This window comes from Prionailurus viverrinus, chromosome A1 (genome assembly GCF_022837055.1).
Source record: "Prionailurus viverrinus isolate Anna chromosome A1, UM_Priviv_1.0, whole genome shotgun sequence".
Classification (NCBI taxonomy): domain Eukaryota; kingdom Metazoa; phylum Chordata; class Mammalia; order Carnivora; family Felidae; genus Prionailurus; species Prionailurus viverrinus.
The window spans coordinates 97,159,374-97,185,321 of NC_062561.1; positions in this window are offsets into that span (position 1 = coordinate 97,159,374).

Sequence of the window (25,948 nt, forward strand, 5' to 3'; positions counted from 1 at the left end):
ATAAAATTTCTTTAAAACAAATTAAATAGAAGATAGATATGAGACAAGTAGGAAAAAAAAAGCAACATGACAGATCTAGTCTGACCCATATCAATAATTACATTAAATGTGAAGTGATTAAACATTCAAATTAAAAGAGATTGTCAGACTAGATTTTTTTAAAAAAGAACATCCAACCATATGCTATCTACAAGAGATGGACTTTAAACTCAAATACAAATTCAATTTAAATACAATTATAATACAAATAGGTTGAAAGTAAAAGGATAGAAGAAAACATGTGAAACAAACAACAACCAATGGAGAAGTGAAGTGGCAATCCCATAAAAACAAGAACTATTACTAGGTACAAAGAGGGCCATTTTATAACTAGACACATACATTTGTATATAATATATCATACATAAATGTATGATATATATGTATCTCATTATAAAATTATATCTAGATAGATATCTTTAGAGATATCTCTATAGAGAGATATCTATCTATATACATAGAGAAAATAACACTCATAAATGTATATGCACCTACCAACAAAAGTCGACACACAAGAAGTAAAACTTAAAGAATGAAAAAAGGGACAGACAATGCAATAATGAAAGTTAGTTCCAAGATTTCTCTTTCAATAATTGATAGAATAAGTAGACAATCAGGAAGGACACAGAAGAGAATAATTCTATGTACCCAATATGACCTAGCTGACATGTACAGAGCACTCTACTCAACAATGACAGGATACAGTTTTTTCAATTATAAATAAAAATGTAGGATATGTGAGGATACATCACACATTAGAATATAAAAAAAGCCTCAATATATTTAAGAAAATTGCAATCATGTAAAGTAGTTTTGTAACATACTAGCATTTAATTAGACATTAAAAACAGAAGTCCTAAGAAATTCTAAAATATAGGAAATAAAGAAATGTGTTTCCAAGTAATCCATGATTCAAAGAAAAAAATTACATACAGCCATTATGGAAAACAATGTGAAGCTTCCTCAAAAAATTCAAACAAGAGCTACCACACAATCCAGCTATCTCACTACTGGGTATATATCAAAAGGAAATGAAATCACTATCTTGAGGAAACATCTGCACTCTCATGTTAATTCCAGCATCATTTGCAATAGCCAAGACATGAAAACAATTTAAATTTTTATAGATAAATTGATAAAGAATTTGTGGTACATGTATACAATGGAATATCACTCAGCCACGAAAAAGGAACAAAATTCCCCCATTTGAAACAACATAGATAAATCTGAAGGACATTATACTAAGTGAAATAAACCAAAGAAATAAAAATTTATAGCATTATAATGGGTCAAAAGATTGAATAATATTAATATCACAATTTAAGGTAAATTGATAGAGTCAATGCAACTTCAAACTAAATTCTAGCAGGATCTTTTATAGAAATTAAAAAGCAGATTCTAAAATGGATATGGAAAGCCAAAGTATCAAGAATAGCCAAAATGGGGCACCTGGTGGCTCGGTTGGTAGAGCGTCTGGCTTCGGCTCAGATCATGATCTCACGGTTAGTGAGTTCGAGCCCCGCATCAGGCTCTGTGCTGACAGTTCAGAGGCTGGAGCCTGCTGCGGATTCTGTGTCTTCCTCTCTGTGTCCCTCCCATGCTCATGCTCTGTCTCTCTCTGTCTCTCAACAAAAATAAATGTTTTCAAAAAAAGTATAGTCAAAATAATTTTGAAAAAGGAAAGTGAGAGGATTTATACTACTGATATCAAAACCATTATAAAGGCACAGTTATCTGAACACTATGGTACTGGCTTAAGAACATATAAATGAATGGAAGGGAACAGTGAGTTCCTAGGTAGACCTACACATACATGATCCGTAATTTTTATTTTTTTTGTTTTTATATTTTTATTTTTTTGAGATGGAGTGAAAGAGAGAGAGTATGCATGAGTGGTGGAGGAAGAGAGAGAGAGGGAAAAAGAGAGAATCTTAAGCAGACTCCATGCTCAGCACAGAGTCCGAGGTGGGACTCAGTACACAAATGTGAGGTCATGACCTGAGCTGAAATCAAGAGTCAGAGTCAGACACTTACCGACTGAGCCACCCAGGCACCCCCAAGATCAGTTATTTTTAAAAGAGGAGCCAGGGTAATTCAATGAGAAACAGTATTTCCAATAAATGGTGCCGGAACAACTAGATATTCATGCGCAAAAAACAGGCAAAGAAAACAAAACCTAACTTCAATTTTAACTTTAAGACACAACCAAAAATATCCTTAAAATGGATTACAGACTTAGGTGTAAAGAATCCTTCGTGGAAAACTGTATGACTTAGTAAGGTGAAGACTTGTCAGATAGTAACAGGCTGTATGAACTTTTAAAATACTTGATGTATTTCATTTTTTTCAAAATTAGAAATTTTGTTCTTGAAAAGGCACTATTAACAAAATGAAGAGGTGGGCCACTGACTGACTGTAAATATTTTCCAAAAATATATTCAAATGAGCAATTTTATCTATGAAGAGAACACATACGACTAAATACTAACAAGACCCATAGTACCATTAAAAATACACATATGATCTGAATAGATACCTCACTAAAGAAGATACACAAAGAACAAAAAAAATATGAAAATATATTCAACAGCATGAGTCATTGGGAAGATGTTAATTAAAATCACAATGAGACATCACTATACCTCATGAGACTGGCCAAAATTAAAAAGACTAACATCAAATGTTGGCAAATATGGTGAAAAACGGTTCCACCTATACAACGATGTTTTCAATGTAAGTGATGGAGTCACTATGGAAAATATTCAAGGATCTTTATTTAAAGTTAAACACCTAACATACAAGCCAGCAATTCCACTCCCAGGTACCTACCCAAGATAAATGAAAATATATAGATCTAAACAGCGTTTTACAAGTGAGTATTCATGGCAGAAATACAGATAATCATGAAAAACTGCAAGCAATCCAAATGTCCATCAGCCAGTAAAAAAGCTATGGTTCATCCAAACAATGGAATACTGCTCACCAACAGAAAATAATCAAAGACGGATGCACATAACAGCATGTAAGAATCTCAAAATCATCATGTGAAGTAAAGGAATCAGATGTTAAAAACCATATAAGATATAATTCCATTTATATAAAACTTCTGGAAATCGCAAAATTATAGTGGTAGAAAACAAATCAGTGACATCAGGAGTGAGAGAAGGGGAGGATTGGGGCAGGAGGGAAGTTTTTACATTGACTGGAATATTCCAAATCTGGATAGCTGCATTACTGTGTATATGTACTAAAATTTACTGTACACATGAAACGGATGATTTTTTGGTTCAAATTAAGCTTCAAACAAACTTTTAAAAAATTGATATGGAAGATAGTGATAATTATGAGGGTGTCAACACTGAATAAGAGAGTTTCAAAATATAGGAAACATACTGACAGGTTTTAATGGAGAATCAGACAAAACCACCATCATAACTGGAGGTATTAACAAGTCTTCATATTGATAGACCTGGTAGACCAAAAGATGAGTAAAGATATACAAGATTTCATGGGAATGTTGATTCCATAGTCTTTATATACATAAAAATTGAATTGTACACTCAGGAACTGTTTATTTCACTATATGATTTATCTTGGCAATGGAAACCCGAACTGTCCAATAATGCAGTGGAAAGAGGCCCAAAATAACTGGACAAAATAATTAGTAAATAGGGGAGTCAATGATAAAGTGCAACATGTCAGAAAATAGAAAGAGAACAGGGGCGCCTGGGTGGCTCAGTTGGTTGGGCGTCCGACTTCGGCTCAGGTCATGATCTCATGTCTTAGTAGTTCAAGCCCCATGTTCAGGCTCTGGGTTGACAGCTCAGAGCCTGGAGCCTGCTTCAGATTCTGTGTCTCCCTCTCTCTCTCTCACCCTGGCCCTCCCCGCTCATGTTTGTCTCTTTCTCCTTCAAGAATAAATAAACTTCAAAGACAATTTAAAAAAAAAAAAACAGAAGAGCAAATGAAACCTAGATAAGTACTCAAAATGTTCTGAGATGCTTTTGTAACAACCATAACACATCCATATAGTCTAAGTTATTCAGGCATTAACAAAATTTCTGTGACTGAAAATACTTATTTAGAAAAGGTTACTATGAAAGGTGACGGATTTAACTCAAAAGCAACCCAAAACTTTGCTACTGCGAAAATACCAATTGATGCCAAAGGATAGACTGAAAAACAAGTATTTGAATATAGCAAAGTACCAGTGTCTTTTTTTTTAATGTTTTATTTATTTTTGAGAGAGCACAAGGAAGGAAGGGACAGAGAGAAAGGGTGACAGGAGGTCTGAACAGGCTCTGCGCTGAGAGCAGCAAGCCCAACACGAGGCTCGAACTCACAAACCGCAAGATCATACCTGAGCCACAGTCAGACGTGCAATTGACTGAACCACCCAGGTGCCCCTCAGTATCTTCAATATGTAATGGACTGTTTAGAAAATCAAGGAAAAAAAATCAACAACCCCAATAAAAACTGGAAATAAGATGATACACAATCTCCAAAAGAAAAAAATATATATTGTGCAGTAGGCACATGAAAAGATATTCATCTCCAGAGTAATCAAACAATAAAATTAGAATATTATTTCATGCCCCTGAGATAATGTTTTACATATATGTATGTATGTATGTATGTATATAACATTTATATTTATGTTTCTTTATATATTTATAAATTTTTCATTTATATATTTATAAATTATATATTTATAATATATATATATATATTATTACCTACATTTTTTCAAGAAGTACATTTAAGTGGCTGGTGTGTCTGTCAGAGTTGTGGCAGGAAAATGACTGTGTACAGAAACAGGATAATTGAAAGGGGTTGAACAGAGACTATTTAGAAAGGGTATCGGCAGAGCTTACGAAGACCAACACAGAAAAAAACATCTCTACAATAGGAACAGCGGGAGCCACTGTCACATCTAGGCCAGTAGGAACAAGAGAAGTGAGCAGTTGCTAAAATCCCCAGGGTAGAAGGAGGGCTATGTGACTCGGGCCAACTGCCAGGACCCATGCCCTTTATTCCACAGCCATTAGCCATCCAGCCAAAAGAAAGTGAAGGGAATAAGCACTTCACTTCACCTTCCTCCTTCCCACTGATCTCCAGTGGGTGCTACCTTTAGCTGAATTCAGAGGGAGGCCAGAGGGGAGAGGACATCCCACACGAATCAGACACCCAGGGCAAAAAGTGTGGGAAAAAAGGAGTGAGCAGACATAGATGGGCAAATATCCCATACCCTGCATAGGCGCGCTCTTGCAAGAAGTGGGGAGGGGTGGTATAGTTTTCAAAACCTGTCACAAGGTCATGTGATAATGCACATTAAGAGCCTTGGGGTGCCTGGGTGGCTCTGTCAGTTAAGCCTCTGACTATAGCTGAGGTCATGATCTCAGGGTTCCTGAGTTCAAGCTCTCATTGAGATCTGTGCTGACAGCTCAGAGCCTAGAGCCTGCTTTGAATTCTGTTATCTCCTACTCTCTCTGCCCCTCCTCCACTCACATTCTGTCTCTCTCTCCTTCTCCCTCTCTCTCAAAAATAAATAAGTATTAAAAATATTTCTTTAAAAAAAAAAGAGGTTAGAGTGGGAGAGAGCCACAGCATAAGAGACTCTTAAAAACTGAGAACAAACTGAGGGGTGGTGGGGGGTGGGAGCGAGGGGAGAGTGGGTGATGGGTATTGAAGAGGGCATTTTTTGGGATGAGCACTGGGTGTTGTATGGAAACCAATTTGACAATAAATTTCATTAAAAAAATAATCAATCAATCAAAAAAATATTTCTTTTAAATAAGAACCTCAAAGATATTATCTTTGGCTTAGTGTTTCTATTTCCAGGATCTTGTCTAAAGGAAAGAATGTGCATAACAATCTCTATACAATTATACTTACTGAAGATTGATTATAAAATATTTGAAATAATATGTCAACATTAAGTAAAAACCACATTATTAAATGCTGTGCACATTCTTTTTTTTAATTTTTAATGTTTATTTATTTTTGAGATAGAGAGAGAGAGAGAGAGAGAGAGAGAGTCAGAGTGTGAGCAGGAGAGGGGCAGAGAGAGAGGGAGACACAGAATCCGAAGCGCGCTCCAGGCTCTGAGCTGTCAGCACAGAGCCGGACGCGGGGCTCGAACTCACAAACTGTGAGATCGTGACCTGAGCTGAAGTCAAACACTTAACGGGCTGAGCCGCTCAGGTACCCCAAATACTATGCATGTTCTATAGAAATTCTCCAATGACATGGAAAAATGTTTTCAAAAATAGTGAAATTTAAAAGGCAAGAAACAAAATTGTCTAATCAATATATAAGTATACCGTAGGGAGGAGTTATGACTATTCACTTCTGTATGTTCAGCATCTAAAATAGTACCTAGCATAACGCATACATATGCAAACCTAAATGCACACGGAAATTTAAAGAACATGTTTAAAAATGTTAACAGTGCCTCTTTCTGGATGGTAGAGTCAAGAGGGTGATGTTTAATTGCTACATTATGCTTTTATTGTTTTAATTCTCTCTTTTTTTTTAGGGTAAGTAAAAGGTCATTTAAAAAATATTTTCTAATTTTTGAAGCATCTAAATAGGGACTCTAGAAAAGTCTCCAGGACCTTGTCAGGTCTGTTCTGCTTCATTTCTTTGAGGCCACTGCTACCATCAGTGGGAAATCCCTGAGGGAAGTCCACAGATAAAGGTTAAAAGCTCAGGAAAAAATAAAAAATAAAAAATCCACCTCATCCTCCCACTGGCACTGGGAGCAAGAGTGGGATTTTTTTGCTCTTTTGGTAAAACTCATTTCACATGATTCCCAGGGCTGCATGGAGTCTTCTGTGATAAGAGTCTTAGCCTGGAGTCTTTTTTTTTTTTTTCTGTAAAAAAGTGTAAAATGATTCATAAAAGATGGGAATGAACTACCTTTTAGCGCAGTTAAAGATTGTATTGGAACCATTATAAACACTTTCAAGGATAAAGATTAAGAATTCTAAGGGCCATAAAAGCTAAGCCCAAGTTCTTCATTATTACAGATTTGGAAAATGAAGTTCAGGAACTTTCAGCAATTTGCCCTATTCCGATGGTGCAGACAGGACAGGAAGTTCAGTCTGCTGAATGCTGGTTTAGTATATTTTTGGTATAGAAATACCAGTTTCCATAAAACAGTTCAAATTACCATGAATGTCAATCTTATTGGAACAAATGGATTATTTCATAGAAAAACTGAGTTGAATTAGCCATTTAGAATTATTTTCCTCAATGCATATGCCCAATTCAAATTAACTGTTGTTTGTTTGTTTATATATTGCGGGTTTCCAACTGTTCTTGGTAGTTTTTAGTTCCTTTGAAGGACCCAACAGGTCAATGAGGAGATTTATCAATCCAGGTACAACCAGGAGACAGAACACACTCAGTGATTTAAATAGGAGACCTTTTATATATTACTATGATTGTAGAGTAGCTGTAAGATGCAAAGAGGATGCTCAAGGGTACTGTATTAATAAGAGAGAATATCCAAGAAAAGAAAACTTGGAAAGGCGGTTCTGACTCCAAGGCTGAAGACCAGTCGAAGTCACGGTTGCAGCCCAGTGGGTGGCAGAGGTCACTGGGATGCCCAGCTCAGACCTGGACCACCATCAGCAGGCAAGCAGGAAGCAACCACCATTACTGAGAACAGCTGGAGTTACAGCCAGGGGGAGGAATTCAGTGCAGAGTAATAATGCAGCCTCTGTACCTGCAAGAGTAGCCCTTTTCTATTACAATGTCCCTTCAGCACCTATCTCTACGGAGAGATCTTTACACTATAGTCACTTAAAAGCATAGTTTAAAGGAATCCATCTACTATTGTGGTGCCCTACAAGATTTATTAGGAAGCCAAAAGCACTGAAAGATATTACAGAGGAAAAGACATAATAACTGAAGAAAATATTCTAGATTTTTTTTAATTAACATAATGAAATGTGACCGGCATTTGCAAATTCTTACCATAGAACCATTCCAACTAGTGGAGGAAAGAAGGCAACAAGAGGGCGTGCCCAGAAAAAGTGCAGCTAACAAATGATTTGTTTGGAAAAAAAATAGAAGTACTGTCATGTGACAAGTAAGTTAAGTACTTTAATGGAGTTGATAAATCCACAGAAATCAAACCACCGGAAAAGAAGGAATTATGTTTGAAGTTATAGAAGAAGAAATGTAATCATTTTCTGGTCCTTAGTTTAATGCTGAAGGATATTTATATAGTCATAGTAAACAGTGTTTTCAATAAAGACTGTTAGAATTCCATCAAATTAGTGGGGTGAGAGGAAAAAAAGGGCAGATATTGGGAGATAAACCCTAGCAAATCAACCAGACGAAAGATTTACTATATAATGCTAAAATGAGAAAAATCAATAGTTGAGTAAGATTTTTCTTTGTTTTAGAAAAATGGAAGCACATGCCAAATGCCATTAAGAAAGGGGTCAGGAGTTTCAAATATTTCTGGGAAGCAGAATTCGAGGTACAAAAGGAAGTGCTGCTTTTCATCACAGTTCAGTTTTATTTTTAAATCAGGCACAGGCTTTCATTTGATGAGAATGAAATACACATATAACACAATTTCTACAAGGCAAGCATCATAGGATAAACAGAGTGAAAATATTCCAACATATTGACAGTGATTATTCCTGGGTAGAACAATACTGCATGGCTGTCAAGGGTGCCTTTATATTTTAATCTTTCAAAACTTTCTAAGATGAATATCATCAGAAAAACTGCAAGATAGATAGGGCAAGCTAAGGTTTAAGTGAAGTCATTAGATTTAGGAGAAAGTAAAGCATGGAATGAGAGCAGAAGTATCATGCCAGCAGGCGACCAGCTTTATTAAGTGTCCATTGTGAGCCTAGCACTGGAGATAAAAAGCAAACAAACAAAAAAAGATAAAACTGTGTCCATTCTGATCAGGCCCTTAAAATTAAACAGAAGAAAAATAAATGTAGGAAATAAAATATAGATATTAGATGTTGTAATATAATTTTTAAAAAAAATGACAATTTAAAATCTTAGTTGGGGTACCTGGATGGCTCATTTGGTTAAGTGGCCAACTCTTGGTTTCAGGTCAGATCATGATCTCACAGTTTTGTGAGTTCAAGACCTGTGTCAGGCTCTGCATTGACAGTGCAGAGTCTGCTTGGGTTTCTCTCTGCCCCTCCCCTACTTGTGCTATCTATGTCTCTCTCAAAATAAATACATAAACTTAAAAAAAAAAAAAGAAAAAGAAATTTCTATTAGGAAGGAAGGAAGGAAGGAAGGAAGGAAGAAAGAAAGAAAGAAAGAAAGAAAGGAAGAAAGAAAGAAAGTGTCTGAATGGCTCAGTCGGTTAAGCATCCAACTCCAGCTCAGGTCATTATCTCACGTTTATTGAATTTGAGCCCCGCGTTGGGCTCTGTGCTGACAGCTGAGGGCTTGGAGCCTGCTTCAGATTCTGTTTCCCTCTCTCTCTGTCCCTCCCCTGCTCACACTCTGTCTCTCTCTCTCTCTCTCAAAATAAATAAATAAATAAATATTTTTTTTAAATTTTTAAATAATAAAAATAAATAAATAAAATCTGAGTCAACAGGAAGTTTAAAGAGCTGTTACCCAAAAAGTTTAAAGAGCTGATACTTAAAAACAAATAAATAAATAAATAAGTAAATAAAATCTTAGTCAACAGGAAGTTTAAAGAGCTAATACTTGAAAATAAAAAATAATTCCTTCTCTTACTGCTGCTGCTACTATCAAAGATAATTGGTTGTAAATAGCTTTCACATAAAATTATGAAGATTACTGTAAACTCCATAAGGATATTATACAGTTTACAAAATGCAGTATCCAATAGTACTTTTCCCTAAAGATACATCTTGTGGATTCTGAGGACATCTGATTATCTTAATACCAGTAGTAATGATGATCTTTCAGTCTTTTATAGCATTTACCACTTGCTTGAATTGGTTTCAAATATCAAGTCAAATATCAAATTTCTGTCATGTCTGTCTTTAATTCAGATGTGAATTAACCAACATGATAATTAAGTTTAAATGTCAGAGCCTCTTCCTTGCACGGGCCCCTCTTAGCAACATATTCTACATGCTTTTGTAGGGTTTGCAACAGAAGGACCCTTGAAACAAAGTTGGTTAAGACTTCTGGCTCTTTCCATGGTATATATACCACATCTTCTTTATCTTGCCATTTGCAACAATGTGGATGAAGCTAGAGAGTATTATGCTAAGCGAAATAAGTCATTTAGAGAAAGATATAATGATTTCACTCATATGTGGAATTTGAGAAACACAACAGATGAACATAGGAGAATGGAAGGAAAAATAAGATAAAAACAGAGAGGAAGACAAACCATAAGAGACTCTTACATACAAAGAATAAATTGAGGGTTGCTGGAGGGGAGGTGTGTGGGGGTGGGTTAAATGGGTGATGGGCATTAAGGAGGACACTTTTTAAGATGAGCACTGGGTATCATGTGTGAGAGATGAATCACTCAGCTCTACTCCGGAAGCCAAGACCACACTATATGTTAACTAACATGAATTTAAATTAAAATACACAAACAAATAAATAAACATTAAAAACAAAAGACTCCTGGCTCTTTCCATTCCCTGCTACCCTCCAACACGCTTCTCCATACATAGGATCATATGTCAAGTGGCTATGAAATTTTTGAGCCTGGAACAACAGACTCTGATTTAGTTAGATCTATGCACAATGACTGCAGTCATGTCTATGTACACTTTACTTATCCCCAGACATCTTGTGGTAGGTATGGCTTTCAAGGAATTCTCACAGTTTACTGTATTAACCCTACTGCTATTAGGTTAGCACTAAACAAGGAAAGTGGGGGGGGGGGGGTAGAAGGAAAAAAGGTTTGAGGGGTCCTGGTTGGCTCAGTCACTTAAGCATATGAGCTCAGCTCGGGTGGTGATCTCACAGTTCATGAGTTCGAGCCCTGCCATGGGCTCTGTGCTGACTGCTTGGAGCCTGGAGCCTGCTTCGGATTCTGTGTGTGCGTATGTGTGTGTGTGTGTGTGTGTCTCTGACCCTCCCTTTCTCACACTGGTGCTCTCTCTCTCTCTCTCAAAAATAAATAAACATTTAAAAACAAATAAACAAACAAACAAAAAAAGGTTTGAAATATGTAGCATGAGAAGGTAGCCTCTAAAATCTTACATCTCATTAAAAAAAAAAGAACGTTTTAAATAACTACCCCCCATATTTGGTAGCAATAGTACATTTACCTGACATTATAATAATAAGTTGTGAAACTAAAAAGAAATTTTAAGATTAGCAATGATGTAAAAACAAATTTCAATCAGAAGACTTAATTATCTCTACAGTTTCAGTAGAAAATCCTATTACATCATAGGCTTTGAAATGAAATGGAAAATCAAAGTTTGAAGCCAAAAATAAGTAGGAAAGAAAAAGCAATTAATTAATTAAAATGTAATGATTTTCTGCTGGGGTTTGTAATTTTACTGGTTTTGCCTTTTTTTTTCACTTTAATTTGTTACATTTTCTCATCCTAAGTAAATGTTTGCTTCCATATCCAATTTTATATTTTATTTTACTCTAAATTTTTCTACTTTGTGTAATATTGAGGCCTTATAAAACTAGTGACACTGGGTTTTTAATTATGATTTCTTTTTTTAAGTCCATTCATTTATTTTGAGAGAAAAAACACAAATACAAGTGGGGGAAGGGCAGAGAGAGAGGGAGAGATAGAATCCCAACCAGCTCCACACCGTCAGTGCAGAGCAGCATGCCAGGCTAGAACTCACGAACTGTGAGATCATGACCTGAGCCGAAGTCAAGAGTCGGACACTTAACCAACTGAGCCACTCAGGTGCCCCTTTAATTATTATTTGAAAGTATCTACCAGGCTATGTTTTGCAGTTTCTATAAAACAAGCCTATACAGTTGATTCCAGCTCTGGATCACCATCATCTTCTTATGACATTAAAGGCCTATTTTCCCTTTGTGCCCCATGTGAAATCAATTTAGAGTCTCACACAACACAAGAGAAAATATTCAAGAAATTCAACAGAAATTGAGGTGACAAGTCAAAGGAAATGACACAATTGGTGAGAAAATATTCTGTACACAGAGCCTAAATGGAGCTGTTCACTGTTCCAATTTATTCCCCTATTTCCACTTACATTAACCTTCAAGAGGTAGCTGGCCCTCCTCAAAGATTTAAAAAAAAAAAGTATCATGCCTATATATAAGAGGTACTAAGCAGCAGAAAGCAAAACAAAATCCCGGAAAAAATAAAAAGAAAAGAACATACATGAAAAGTAGACAAAAGGTCTACAATATAAGAAGAATACCTTAGAGAATAAAAAATTAATTCAAGAAAATAGATGTGTATCATCTCAACTGAAATTAAAGGCATTTGACTTCTCTGTAAAAATGAAAGAAGTCTTTTTTTTTTTAATTTTTTTTTCAACGTTTATTTATTTTTGGGACAGAGAGAGACAGAGCATGAACGGGGGAGGGGCAGAGAGAGAGGGAGACACAGAATCGGAAACAGGCTCCAGGCTCTGAGCCATCAGCCCAGAGCCCGACGCGGGGCTCGAACTCACGGACCGCGAGATTGTGACCTGGCTGAAGTCGGACGCTTAACCGACTGCGCCACCCAGGCGCCCCAAAAATGAAAGAAGTCTTAAAGAGATTACAATTCACAAAAGAAATTAAATGAAGGAAGGAGATGGAAAAGAAAAACAAACATATTACACAGGGGTATCCTGTATTACACAGATTAAATAACAGAAAAAAAAAAACATAACTGAAAATAAAGGCAATGGTACGGAAACAAATATCAGCAAATGCACTTCTTGTCCCTAAAACACGGAAGACAAAGACTGGGAAGCAATGTACCATGTGCCAGAAAAAATAAACATAAAACATGGAAGGTGTTCAAATTGGTAGATGAGTAAAAAAATCACATGCACAATCTAACAGAAAACACATCCTAAACAGTAGGTGAAAAACAAGTCTCCCTCAGCCTTCTTCACAAGCCCACCCAAAGCCAGAGACAGAAGTAAACAGTTCTTGGCTCAGTATTGTCATCTGAGTGTGCAATTTGGAATTGTAGCTGCCATTTTGGAACCAAGGGTAGAGCCAAGAGGATAAATCAGCATCCCCCTTGGTAGGAAAAGTTGATGATATCTTCAGTCAACTCTGGATCCTTCCATCACATCTCAATGATAATGTTTTCTTATTGCTTAAGCCACTGTGACTTCACCCTTTGGTCACTTGCTGAAAGCTGCCTACTTGACACAAAATGGATGTACATATTAAAGTTCAACCATGTAAAAATACGCATGTCAGTGACACAAACCAGAGTATGAAGATAAAGATAAAAGAGGTTGGAGAAAGTTTAACTGTAGTAACTTCTTTAGCTCTCATACCTAAAATCCAATAACCACAATCTAGATTTGAAACAATATAATAATTCCACTCTCAAAATTGGGCTATTTTTTTTCTTTTACTAACATTATGGGAATGTTCTGAAAACTAATATTTCTGGCAGTGAAGAAATTGAATATTTTATCAAAATGTTAACAATTTTTATGTTTCATGCCAAACATTTTCTTCTGTAAAATTCAAAAGAAATTAATGTAATGAGTGAGGAAAATAATATATATACCACAAACTAATATTTTTTTTAATTTTCTTTTCTTTCTATTCTTGAGTTTTTACACAGAAATAATGAATTTGGGGCCATCAAATGTTAACACTAGTTATTCCTGGGTAGTGAAAATCTGTGTTGGATTCTTCTTTCTTTTCATTTTTTTACCTACCCTAAATAAAGGCAATACTCAAACATATAACACAAAACAAAATAAATAATAAAATGTTACCAAACTGATACAAAACAATAAAATAAAAAAAAAACTATTAATCATAAAAAGCGAGTTCCTATTTTGAACCCTTACTTTACACTATGTTCCATCATAGAAACATATTGCAGACAGGCCATGAGATATTTTACTTCACGTGTCATAGTTACACAAAGTAATAATACTTAGGGGCGCCTGGGTGACTCGGTTGGTTAAGAGTCCCACTCTTGATTTTGGTTCAGGACATGATTTCACAGTTTGTGAGTTTGAGCCACCCGCCGGGCTCTGCACTGACAGTGAGGAGCCTGCTTGAGATTCTCTCTCTTTCCCTCTCTGCCCCTCCCTGGCTTACTCTCTCTCTCAAAATAGATAAATTTAAAAAATTGTAACACTTATAAAAATATATTTTTATATACCAATTTTATACCAACTATTGAGAAAAGAATATGGATGGGAGATACTGATATTGAACTTAACTACTTCAAAATTTAGGATCATCAATAATTTTAACACTTGATTTTGGAACTCACGTTTCAAGCAAATATATATTTCCTATTAGGTTTCCTTAAAAACGGTATAAACATCAAAAAAGTATTTTTAAAAAGAGCAAGTCATATATGGATTCGAGGAACAGGAGTATTCCTAAAGGAGCTCAAGAAAGCTCCTTACCTGTGACAGTGTTTTGTGTTTTTCAATGCTCACCTGGTTACTATTTATCCGTCACGTATCACCTCAAGCATCATCTTTAGAAAGAGTCTTTGAAATCTCTGTTTTGGACCCAATGGCTGTGTCATGGTGCCACCCTGTCTATCTCTACCCTTGTAAAAAGAAATTATCTCATTATCTTAAATTATCCATTGAGCTAGGATTCCCAAAGCAGGATCCCCAGTCCAGCAGTGTCAACACCACACCACCGAGGAAGTTGTGCAAAATGCACGTTCTCAGGCTCCACTCCACATGTCCTAACTCCTGAAATCCAATGGCAACCCCAGAAATCTACTGGAACAAGCTCTTGGGTGATTCTGATGTGTGCTAGCTTGAAAGTGCAGGTCTACTGATTTCCCTATAGAAGTTGCCTTCTATATGTAGGGATAGGGTCTTTTCTCATCCATTGCTATATCCCTGAATCCTAGCTTCACACCTGTGCCTGGACCTTAACACACAGTCCTTGAAGGCTCAGACTAACAAAAACAGATCCTACACATAATGAAAATAATAGCTAACTTTTATCACAATGTTTCAGACATTGTATTCAGCATCTCACATGTGCTTATTCACTGAATTCTCCTAGTATTCCCGTAGAGCATATGCTATTTAGTGTCTCCATCAGTTCACAGTAAGGAAAGAGGCAAAGAAAGATTAGGAAACTTTCCTAAGATACACAATCAGCAAACAGCAGAGCCAAGACAAGATGTCAGTCCATCTATATTCAGAGCTGGGCCCCTAATCCCAAAATTATGTAAACTCACAATTTGTGGAAATTCTCAGAATAATTACTTTAGATAATTTTTTTATTCTTCCAGTATCTGAATTTTTCTGAGCTACTTTTATTTTTTTAAAAATAAATTTTTAATTTTTTTTTTAGAGGGAGAGACACAGAGCATGAAGTGGGGAGGAACAGAGGTAGAGGGGAACACAGAATCTGAAGCAGGCTCCAGGCTCTGAGCTGTCAGCACAGAGCCCAACGCAGGGCTTGAACTCATGAACTGTGAGATCATGACCTCAGCCAAAGTTGGACGGTTAACCAACTAAGCCACCCAGGTACACCACTCCTTTCCTTATAGAATGGTAAATGTATAGCATATAGTTCATGTACCCTTGAACTATTCTCAGCAATTAAACTCATAATCATGTTATTCAAGGATTTACTCACAGTCCTTTTAGAGACCTAGCTCAACAATTTCCTAACGAAGCTCTTGAAGATTCGGTTCCATTTTCTGGCATGCTAAAACCCTTTGTTGAGCCTTAGCCTCACACCAAAGTCCTGTAGCTACTGAAAATTTGCTGAAAGATCTTAAATTGGTTATTAATCACTGTGCAACAAATCAGAACTCAAATGTCCTCATCAGAACCTTTAATAGTTACAGCTCAGGAATTAAAACATATAAATATATGAATGTGTATTATAAACTACATTAATTGAAATTTAGGCTGTAAGTTATAGTTATATAACAATATTTAAGAAAAAAGGAAATACATTATCAAAGCATAAGTTGGCCACTTTCATAAGAAAGCTGAATATACGTACACACGAATATGCAAGATAATTTTGTTGTAATAAAGTTAAGACAAGATGTGCCCAAGATGCTCAGGAGCTGTAGTTGGATCATTTCTACCAAATTTTACTCGGGGCGAGTGCCTAACACTCAGGTCCTACACATGCACAGCAATTTCTACATGTAAAATTATATCAATTTATTTTCATTTGAAAAAATTGTCATTACCCCCCATTTCTTAAAAATGACAAAATCCCAACAGATTAAACTGTTCACCATCTATTGTGAGAACATCTTACAGCACAACAAAGATTTAGTTGAGTAATTCAAATTACCACAAGGCTAATTATCGTTTTTATCTTCATTATGCGAGCTGACTATAGCACTTCTTAATTCCATCAATTCCTTTTGGTGCTCTGGCAAAACAGCCAGCCTGCAGGTGCTGTGACCGTGGCTCCTGGAATTCTGCCTGATCTCCATCTTCACATGGTGATATTGCAGCCAGAAAGCAGATTCGATTATGCTGATGCTGAGCTATGGAAATACTACTCAGTCCAGTAATCTTATAACAGTGCAAAATGTCCATGAACAGCAGCCTGGCAGCACTGTAATTGAGGGTCAGTTTGAAGTAAGTTTGATTTCATCACATGATGAGGTATTGCCCATGCCAAGAAACTAGTCAAGTGAAGAAGAAAGTAGAAAAAGGGCTCAAAAATATGCAAACTGTCAACAATATAAAGAAGAAGAAAGAAAGTGGCCAAAGGAGACATAACCATTATTCCTCCTTTAGCTGAATAGTTAAGAGGATAAAGCTTTCTAAAGACCTGTTACCCTGTTTACCTATCATTATTTGTCAAAGGAAGGATTGTGGAAATATGAAAAAAAATGAATTTCCAATTGATTTCTATAGCAACATATGGCAATATTCCATGCATGAAGAAAAGTCACTCTATTCTGATTTCTTGACAGGTTTACTCTGTAGTTCATGGATCATCTGTCAGAGGGTATGAAGACAGAAATACAGGATGTGTACTGAATCACTTGAAGAATAAGTGTATCAGTCAGCATCTGCTAATTGTATGATGTGTTTCCCACTGGGCTTCTCATTAATCTGAAGGGAAACCAGTCCTTGAGAAAACTCTCTGGTCATTGTCTAGAGTTCATAGATAGAAAACAGATACACCTAGATGAGTCACATCAGCTAAAATGGAAGATGGACTGATCATATTTTGAACCTGGTTGCTTTGGGTAAAAACAGGACTTAAAATGAATGAAAATGGCAAAGTATGAAATTCCTAATAATGTATCCCTTTTTTTATCTAAGTTATATGATGGGTTTTCTCTTTAAAAATATGTTTCAGATATTGTGGTAGGCAGAATTCTAAAATTCACCATCCCCTGGTATACACATCCTACCTAATATTCTTCCCTTGAGCGTAGGCAGGACTTGTATTTGAATCTGATAGGTTATTGTAACCAAGGTTAGGTTACTAACAAGTTGGCTTCTAGTTGATCAAAATGGACACTATCCTGGGTAGACCTGATCTAATCAGGTAAGCCCTTTAAGAGAAATAGAAGTGTAACTCCTCCTGGCCCAGAAGATTCAGGATCCTGGGTTGTACAGCTGTGAGGAAATGAAGTCAGCCAACAACCACATGAACTTCCCACGGGATCCAGAGCCCCATGAGACCCCAATTCTAGGTGACACCTTCAATCCAGTTGGTGCGCAAATGAACAAAAGACCCAGCTTGCCCAGCCCAAACTCCCAACCCACAGAAACTATGAGATAATGTCACTGTGTTGTTTTAAGCCACTAAGTTTGTGGTAATTTATTACACAGAGATAGAAAATTAAGAAAATTTTGTGTTCAAAACTGAGCTCTTCCAAGAGGATTTCTTACAACTACAAAGAGTTCTGCGTAAGTGATGTTTTCCCATTAGTAAATACTGTTCTCTATTCAGTTTGTCTGACTGAATCTGAATTAAATTTTGGTTCTAATTCTCACTCCGTTTCATCTGTCATGGCCCAGATATCACTACAAAAGCCTGACTTTTCAGATAAACTGTAAGACCTCAACATTTCAACTCCTCTGGTTCAATTTTCATTTTTTCTACCATTATAGAAAATTCCTCCTACATTCTAAAGAAAACCTAAAAAAGTTCAAGGTTCTTTTGTTCAACTGATTTCCTTCAGTTTTTTCGCTTCCTAACTATAAAGGAAAATCAAATAAAATTAAGAAAACCAATAAACACAATTATATCTATAATTTATAAATTATATATTTACTTTATTTCAGAAAAAAAGTGAAAACATAGGTTTGATATTCAAAGATTGTAAAAGGTAAAATTCAGATCTTCAACAAAAGACTTCAAATGTAAATTGACTTCCTGATAGAAAAATGGAATCAATGACTTAAGACCTGTATCTTCTACTATATCAGATAAACCCAGCAAGGGAGGGATCAAATTCAATCCAGAAATGGAAAGGCTGGTAAGAAGAATATATATGTTTGTTGTCCTAAAAAGAAATGTATAGGGACACCTGGGCAGCTCAGTGGTTAAGCGTCAGGTCAGGTCATGATCTTGTGGTTTCATGAGTTCGAGCCCTGCGACAGGCTCTGTGCTGACAGTGCAAAGCCTGCTTGGGATTCTCTGTCTCCATCTCTCTTCCTCTCTCTCTCTCTCTGCCACTCCCCCACTCTCACTGCCTCTCTCTCAAAAAATAAATAAACTTACACAAATGAAAAAGAATGTTTAGAGTACTCATAAATAGATCTCATGAAGTGTTTTGTACTGTGCAAAAAAACTGTTGAGTTGTATTCACTTATATTTCAGACAAAGTGACTGAAGAGTAAAATAATCTAATAATCAAAAACTGTCGAACTCTCAAATGTGACAAGTCTTCTACTGCTAACATAGTTAATCTTCATAACACAATATTATGAGAATGGTGTGATTATGATATGATCTTTTCAACACTCATATAAGACATAATAACAAAAACAAGTAGAATGGTACTTCACCTATCTGGTTCCTAACTCTTGATATGCACTGTTTTAGACAAAGAAAGTTCATGACATTGTCTAGGTGAAGGTCAGATTAGCTCAGGTCAGTGAATAGTGTACCACACTGAGAAGGAGCTGCAGCATCAGGAAAAGTAAAGGCAAGCCAGATGCTGCATGGGCTTCTCTGAGTTTTCTTTTCTGTCTTAGCCTGGCAAAGATTCTTCCCTAATGTTCTTCACGCTGTGCTATAGGCAGATATGTACACTCAATTCCTCATTCCTGTCTTCCTGTATGCTTTGTAATCAAAACCAAATTCAGGATTTTGCATTTCATAGGCATGTAATGATATGTGGTGACACAAATGCATAAACATACACACAAATATTAGAAACCATGAGACACAATATTTTTAACACTTTATTAAATAATTTTACAATTTTTTCACTTGACTGTTTTACTCTGATGGTGCATAACCAAGGATGAAGCCAACTACAAGGTACTTGCCATTGAAAATGCTTTGCCAATTCAAGCCCACATCCTGGATCAGAGTTTGTTCAGTGGGATTATTACTCTATAGTGTCCAGCCCATATTAATACCTATTTCCTACATTCTTCTAGGACTGTATCTTTAAATGCTCAACATGACTACCACAGTCCATGATTTTACCACTTGAAAGACTAAATAAATCATTCCAGATTCATAGACTGCTAAATCATGATAGCTATTTTCAAATATTTTAAATACTATTATGAGAAAAAGAAATTAGGGTGTAATTGTGTGATGCCAAGAAACAGAATTAAGACAATATGTGAAGTTAGATGGAAACATCAACAAAGCTGTCCCATGTGGTACTTAATTCGGCAGAGTTTCCCAACTATGAAGGTATTCAAACCACAGCTAGATAAGCATTTCCCAAAGGAGATCCAGAGAGCCAATCAGCAGTTAACCTTGAATCTAAACACCTTTACCTTCACAAGTACATCCCACAGTGTATCAGGTATACTTAAGTACCAAATAAACATTGGACAGTTGAATGAATATAAGTAGGAAACTGTAATGTGTATAAAATGTTAATTGCCATTTATATTTTCAGAATAAATAAATGGTATACCTTTATACTTTGGACTTCCACTGTTTTATACAGAGAAATAGCACAAAAAGAAAAATCATAATGCTTTGAACAACAGATAGAAAAGACATCTCTTTATAAAATGGAAACACATAGGTCATTTTTTATTTCTAGATGGCTGTATATTCTCTAGGCTATACATATAGGCAATCATTTAATAAAAGAGAGAGAGAGCTTCTGATTTGGTTTGAAAATCCTTTTCTGAAAGCCTTAACAAAAGACTGATATATAACTGGCTACATACTGCATGAGATTTCCCTCATGATATTTCTATATGACTCTCAAATTTCTCACTCTGTCAAACCTATAATATGCTACAAAGTGAGGGAGATAGTCAAGAGGCAGGCCTATCCTCTTGGGGGGCAGAAGGGGCTTTCAGGATGTTTTAAAGTGTTTTGAAAGTATTGTAAAACTCGAAATACATCTCTGACACTATTAAGATGATGGGTTATGGACTATCTTCACCACAGGAAGAGCATGAGACATATTTGGACAGAGTAATTGTATGGAAAGATCCATACATTCCCATGCTGTTTAGAACGATTTTCTCTAAGACCTCCAGTTTCCCTGGATTTGCCACAGCATCAGACATCTACCCTGCTGCAGAACTGGATCTGCCAGTAAGTCATGCACCTCTTGCCTTGTTCATCCTGCTAAGTGAATTTTCTGAGAATAAGGTGTCTACAATATGGAGCTGTCATGCACACTCACTCTCCATGCAAAGAGCTTCTGGAAAGCCACAAGGCAATTGCTCCCTCCTGCTGCTTCTCCATTTAAGAAACTTGAAGATGTCTTGGAATTCATGCTGTGGGATTATGGCTAGTCTTTCTAAGATTATGCCCATCTGACTGACATTTGTAGCAATCTTTCCAGTGCAGTACAGGCCATCAAAAACCCACTTTGTCCTGATTTGGAAACATAGAACCAATTACATGAGCTTCAACAATTTTAAAGTAAGGATAATGCAACACACAAGCCACAGCTTCTTTTTTAACAACTATAGAATGTTTTCTGAAATGCCTTCAAGGATACACAAAAACATTCAAACACAAAACTGAGGTTCTTTTGTGCGATGGTAATGGCAAGTGTGGTCACATTGGAAGTAATATCGTTTCATGACCACAGAAAACAAAACAAAAACTCATTGCACCTTGATTAACTGTCAGGAGAGATGATACATTAAGTGCCATCAAAGATGAGTTATGAGCACTGGAAGTTGTAAATTTCAACTGCCTTCGTCCTACTCTCTGAGAGCAAAAGTCTCAGTCCTAAATGTACATGAAATCATAATGCTTAACTAAAGGCCAACTGTGGTTTAACAGGACAAATACTGAATCATCTGGGGACTTTTTAGAGAAACAGATTCTGGAAGCCCTATCCAATTGTCACTGAAATATACTCTCTGGGGATGTAGTCTAAGAATCTGTATTTTTGGAAAGTGAACTCATTTGGTTCTATTGTTATCCAGCTTCAGAAGCCAAATCAAGTGGATGCTCTGGTTTGTTGCTCGGATTCTCCCTTCATGAAGAGCCAACCATCCCACAGCTACCACCTCCCTGAGTACAGCCCACATCCAATGACTGGTTGATGCCATAGGACAAAGACCTCATATGCATAAGTTGATGTGGGACAACTAAAGGAATAAGAACAAAAGAGCTTCCTTAGAGATTGGATGCTTCTCTCACTCTTTCAGGATGTTATTCCCTGAAGAACTCCTCAGTAGAATGTGTATGTGTGTGTATTTGTGTATACACACACACACATATACATACATACGCATACTCTCTAGCTCTGTTCAATGAGAGGGCCTGATGGCAGTAACACTCCAAAAGCAATTAACACCCACATTTTGGCTTTCAAATTTCATTCTCAGCTTAGAGGCAATGGAATACTTAGAGAAATGATGGATTCAAGGGCTGGGGAATATAACATACAAGATGAGTCTAGAACATCTTTTTGAGACAAAAGTGACCAATACTCAAAATGATGAGACATATCAAAAGAACACAGAAATCAGTTTGAAGGAGTTCCATTAGAAGAATTTGAGCATCAACGTAAATACTTATGGTAACAAAACAAGTGAATAAAATAGGAATTTGTGAGTATACAAACAATATAAATAAATGAATTAAACATTGAAAATTAGATTAAAAGTTGGATATTTGTTTAGACTCAAAGCATATCCCAACAAAATATTAACACCAAAGAGGTAAAGAATAACTTTACAGTGGAGAAGCTCTTCAAATATCAAATTACTCAAACAATAGGACAAATCAAATATGTATGCTACATGATATTGATATGATGAATAACAGTATCACTTCTTTGACATTCCTGCCGAAACTGCACACTGTAAAACCCAAATCCAACCATGAAGAAACATCAGATAACCCCAGATTGAGAAACATCCTATAAAATAAATCACCTGTAATCTTCAAAAGTATCAGTATTATGAGGGGAAGAAAAGACTGAAGAACTATTCCAGATTCGAGAACACTAAAAAGACATGACAGTAACACATAATTGAACTGAATTTTATTGCCCTGAATACCACTTTTAAAGGCCATTATTGGGACAATTGGTAAAATGTGGGTGGAGTATAAGGATTAGATTGTAGCAATGTTTCAGTTGTAATTTCCTGATTTGGATGGCTGTACTGAGGTCATATAGGAGAATGCCCTTGGCTTTAAAAAATGTAAAACATATTTGGGAGTGATGAGACCTTCTATTGGCAACTTGCTCCCCAAAGTTTCATTTTATTGTTTTTGAAAGTGTTAGACCAAATAAAAACTTTTTTGCTAAATTTAAATTACACATAATGAGATGTGGGAACTCTAATACCTTCCAGACTATATACAATGAGGAACCAACTGTGTAAAACAGGAAATACTGATAGCTCCTGGCCTACTACAAAAACAACACTGTTAAATCGTCACTGAAGTTGAACTGGGATGCTTTGCGAAGCCAAAGAAAAGCACTGGTGGACATGATGTCTCAAGCACTGGAGAGATTCAGAGGTAATAATTACAAGAATATTGGGATTAGAGAGCTATTGGTAAATACTATGATTGCACTGAATACAGGGGAAGGCTGTGGGTGATTAGTTATTAATTTAAGTGTTGAGTGTGAAAATCAGAGACACCAGGAAAGTACTATAATGTGACACAAGGGCTATGTCAACTCTCCCACCCTGAATAACAATAGAGTACAAAAGGATTTGAACTACCTGAATATCTTACAGAACATTACATTGGTCTACTATGTAGTAGATAACTTATACGTCATTTGAAAAAAAATACTTTTTTGGCATGTTCCTCAGCCTTGAGAGTGAATCTAATACTTGAGCCTAAGGTCAGGAGGAGGATTTTACTAGATGCACCAAGTATAAGGTCAGATGGACCCACCAGCATGATGGGGAAAGGTTGGTGGAAGAAAAAGACCAAACTTGTGTCATGGATAGGCTATCGCAGTAAGTATGTTCAAGCCCCCAAATAACTAATACTAAATGGCAGCTCAACTCACGATGCCTTTAAAGGACAGCGGTGAGGAGAAATCCTCCAATGGGCAATGATAAGAATATTAATGAATTTGGGGGTACCTGGGGGTGCTCAGTAGGTTAAGTATCTAACTCTTAATTTCAGTTCAGGTAGTGATCCCAGGGTCAGGGGATCAAGCCCCATGCTGCACTCTGCACTAACCATGGAGCCTGTTTAAGATTCTCTCTCCCTTGCCCCTCTTCCCCCCACTCCTCTCTCTCAAAAAAAAAAAAAAAAAAAAGAAAAAAGAAAAAGAAAAGAAAAGGAAATAATACTAACGGATTTGGACTATGGGGCAGCACTAATTGCTTAGCTAGGTGGCCAGAGTCCTGGGAAGAAAAGATTTCAATGTTAGAGACAAGGATTTCTGGGAAAGAGCATGTGGATGCACCTATGGGAGAGTGCATGAAGGTAAAGATTATTGTGTCACATGTTAACACCGCCACCGAAGACTAATTGAACCAATTGATGTCAGTAAGCCTTGGCCATCGGCCACCCTAGTGCTTGCACGATGGGCTTGTGAATATAGTAGCCATGGTGGCCAGGGTGAAGGCTATGACTGGGCTTAATGATGTACACTCCTCACCAAGGCTCATCTACCTACTGCTGCTACTGAATGGCAAACCTAGCAATAGTGACTAATAGTGAGTCCCAGATAGAACACCATTCTTTTAAGAGAACAACTAGACACTTGTTGCCAAGTGGACTCCAGTGGACTCCCTCTTTCCCAAAAGGGACATCTATTCATATTGGTGGGGTTGAGATATATAATGAATATGGTTTTCTTAGCCAGTAATACCACCCAAGGTCTTGTAGAGTACTTAATACATCCACATCATATATCTAAGATTATCTTATCTTAAATGAAGGGATCTATATTGTAGCAATTAGTACCATGACCATGGAATATACTCATCCCATAAAATACTATACCACCCAAAGGTACCAAAATGAAAAACAATGGAACAACACTGTGAATTCATTTCTGAAGCAGTACCAGCATAGAGAAAAGACATTGCAAAACTAAGGCAACAACCTGCATGATTCAATATATTCCTTAAATCAAAGGTCATCACTAGGTGCTGTGTCGCCAAACGGCAAAATAACTATTGGTTCAGGAACCAAAAGTTCAAAGTGGCAGTGACCCATTTACCATTATTCCAAGTAAACACAAGGACTCTTTGTTTCCCATCCTTTTACCTTATGGTATATGAATTGAGGTCTTTGTTCTCTGGGGGGAGATACTTCAAACAGGGTAAACAATATGCATCCCATTAAATTTTAAGCTATAACTGCCACCTGGCTCCTTTTGCCAAGAGACCAGCATGTAAGGAAAAGATTGACCACTTTAACATGGCAGTTGACTATGATCATCAGTAGGACATAAAGCTACTGTTATCCAGTGGGGCAGGTGATCCATAAGGACATCTTTAGGAACTCCAGTTCTTGAATTTGATAATAAATGCACAAGTAAAGCAGCAGAGTCTTAGGTCCCTGAGTGATTAGAATCTATTTCACTACTTAAGCCACCTAGTCAAGCAGAGATAGTGCTGATGGGGGGAAGATTTTAGAAAGAAAAGTAGAGAAGAAAGATGATAAGTATCAGTTTCAGAACTGAGACTGGCTATAGCATCATGGTTGAGAAAGAGGAAAGGAAAGGAAAGGAAAGGAAAGGAAAGGAAAGGAAAGGAAAGGAAAGGAAAAGAAAAGAAGGAGGGAGGGAGGAAGGAAAAAAGAAAAGAAGAAGAAAAGGCAACAACTAGAATACCAGAGTTACAGAAGGTGGACTTACTATATGGAGCAAGTAAATAATGGCGATACAAGAGATGAATTATAGTGAATATGTTGATGGGCTACCTAGAACTTCTTTAGGACAACTTATTCTCCCAACTTTGGGGAGTGCTAATGAATGGGTGATTGATGGATCACAGAGGACTCCCTCTGCAGGAATCTGACCCTTCACCTGGGCAGTCCATATTTCTTGATTAGTGAATGTGAAGATATAGAGTTCAAGACATTTTGCTGCATTTTAGGAAGAACCATTGCAACTTCAGAATTGCCCTTGAGATTGGCTTAGTTCTCTGTTGCATCTCCCTGGCAGTTCAACTTCTCCCTCTGCCATTTCTTTGTTCCCTCTCTTCCTCACACGTATTGTCTCTGA